Source organism: Lycium ferocissimum, chromosome 9, assembly GCF_029784015.1.
Source record: "Lycium ferocissimum isolate CSIRO_LF1 chromosome 9, AGI_CSIRO_Lferr_CH_V1, whole genome shotgun sequence".
Classification (NCBI taxonomy): domain Eukaryota; kingdom Viridiplantae; phylum Streptophyta; class Magnoliopsida; order Solanales; family Solanaceae; genus Lycium; species Lycium ferocissimum.
Window position 1 is genome coordinate 29,678,132 of NC_081350.1, and position 2,690 is coordinate 29,680,821.

General features: G+C 35.8%; 1 long non-coding RNA gene across 1 annotated transcript; it reads left to right on the top strand.

Moving 5' to 3' along the window:
* Positions 1 to 901: 901 nt before the first annotated feature.
* On the top strand, positions 902 to 2,402 carry LOC132069374 (uncharacterized). The gene is made up of 3 exons (XR_009417765.1): positions 902 to 1,292; positions 1,812 to 1,870; positions 2,020 to 2,402. It is a non-coding gene; the product is annotated as an uncharacterized LOC132069374 (long non-coding RNA).
* Positions 2,403 to 2,690: the final 288 nt, after the last annotated feature.

Below are 2,690 nucleotides of genomic sequence, written 5' to 3' on the forward strand. Positions count from 1 at the left end.
AAGGGGTATAGTCCTATTCATGTTGTTTTTCATGAAAATATTTTTCCTTACGCTCCTCCCAAAGAAATGTCCATACATGAAAATCTAGAAGTCACAACATTTCCAGATTCAGATGCATGGAGAAAGAAAGAGATTGACGGCACAATTCAAAAAGGGAGTGCACAACTATCGAAAGCCATTAAAGAAACTCATGTTCAGATTCAAAAAGGGGGACCGTGCACTCTATATGACGAAGACTATGTCACCATATCTCAAAAGAAAATGAGAAGTCAACTCAGCTATATGATTCGGAGTATGAAAATAACGCCATACTGGAGCTCACAACTGACGCGGAGAATGCAACAGAAAATGAAGAAACTCATCCAATAGAAAATGAACAACCCCTTGTCAATAATGAAGAACTAGAATCTTTGAGCAATGGACATACAATCTCTGACGACAACGGGTCTCGATCAAACCTCAATTTCCGCACTAGTCACCAAACTTGAATGACAAACTAACTTCTAGTTCTAATGATTTTCGTGGAGGTCCAATGCAAGCCTCAAAATACAATCATATGATTACTCAAATGAAGCTGAGGAACGATCCAGAACTAGATCCGAACCTAGCAAATGAAACTCAACAGATTCGAGACAAGAAATATCATAGACAAGAAAAATTGCATCACCACACCCTAATCACAACTAGCAGCATTACAACCCCAAAATCATACAAAGATGGTCTTGCTTACTCCTACTGGCAGGGAGCAATGGAATAAGAGATAGAAGTGTTACATGAAAACCACACATTGACCCTTGTGCCCAGACCAACAAACACTAATATAGTTGGTTCAAAATGGATCTTTCGAATCAAATTCAAGAAAGATGGATCAATTGAACGATACAAAGCCCGCTTGGTTACTAGGGTTGTGCATATTAACGGTTAAACCAATAACCCGAATCGATTATTGGGTTATTGGGTTAATGGTTCGGGTTAATGGATTACCGGTTCGGGTACCGGGTGGTGTTTTTGGGTTATTGGCTTATTGGGTCGGGTCGCGGGTTGACCATTTTTGTTAACGGGTTACCCGATAACCCGATAACAATTTAATTAATTACACTTCTACCCTTTCATATATATTAAGTCACTTACACTACAATTAGGGTTACTTCATTTCATTTCATAAAACAGCCTCTCTGCCTCTCTTTAAGTCTCAAGCCTCTCTTTAAGCCTCTCTTACCCATTCACGATGATTCTCAAGCCCCTCTTTTTCTTGCCTCTTCTTTGACGATTTCGGCCTCTTTCACGAACAGGTACATTTTCAATTCTCACTCTTCTGTTATGGGGTTTTTGTTGGGGTTGGAAAATTAGGGAAATCACTTCCTTAGAATTGTAAATTTGATGTCTTTTCTTTGTTGGGTTGAGAAATAGTGGGAATTTCTTCTTGTATTGCTTGCAAATTGATTTTTTGGTTATGGATTTTTTTTTTTGCTGTTAAAGTTGCAAACCTGGTAATAATTTGTGCAATTTCTGTTTTTGGTTAAAGCATTGCTTGCAAAAAGGGTTCTCTACTTAATTTTTGTGTTCTTTCTTTACAATGTAAGATGAACTGAACTCAAGTTACACAAAATCCAAATGGAATCAACACTTAAGCTCCATTTCATCTTATTCTTTGGTAGTTTGTTTTATTTTTCTCGTAAGAATGCTTCTATATATGTCTTTTGGATATATGCAGAAATTTCTACTTTTTCAAGAATGTGCAGTAAAAGTATTTAAGCCTTTCCTTCTATTTTATCACAAAAAAACTAATGATTATTTTGTATCTCGTGCAGCTCTATATTCTGCTCTATATAATCGTCATTCTCAGTTTCGGCAATTCAATCTGTTTCCGGTAAGTTTCTGATTCTCCTCTTCTTTTCCTTTGGATTTCATTCGAGATAACGAACGTTTGTTTTGTTTTGTGCTATTTGAATTTTATGTTTTGTTTGCTCGCTGCCATCTGTTTGATTTTTTTTTTTTTTGAAAAATCATAATTCACAGTGATACAAACACATGACTGAAAATATGATAATTGATAAAGTAGTTGGTGAAAGTGGAGCTTCTAACTCAAAAGCAAGTCAAACTCAAACAGTTCAGTCCAAAAAAAGGAAAGAAAGGAGAAAAAGGTCTGTTGCGTGGACTTATTTTGATCCAGTTATTGATCCTGATGGAAATGAGAAGGGTGTCTGTAAATTCTGTAAAAAAGAATATTTTGCTGACACAAAAGATCATGGTACAGGGGGAATTCTTGGTCATATACCCAAATGTAAAAAGATTCCTCGTAATGTTGATACTAATCAAGCACAATTAGTGTTTAAACCTGTTAAGGTGAGTGACAAGGGTGATGTAGTTGTTGCAGCATGGAAATTTGATCAAGAAACCTGTAGAAAGGCTTTGTATCGTATGGTAATTATCGATGAAATTTTCGTATTTGTCGAAAAAGAAGGTTTCAAAAATTTTATGAAAGTGGCACAACCTTTTTTCTAGATTCCTTCCTGTACTACTGTCACTCGTGATTGTTTTAATTTTTTTGGTGAAGAGAAACAAAAATTGATGATTGAGTTTAAGGAAACACAATAGAGAGTGTGTCTTACTACTGATACTTGGACTTCCTTGCAAAGAATTAATTATATGGCTATTACAGCTCACTGGATTGATAATAAGTGGAAATT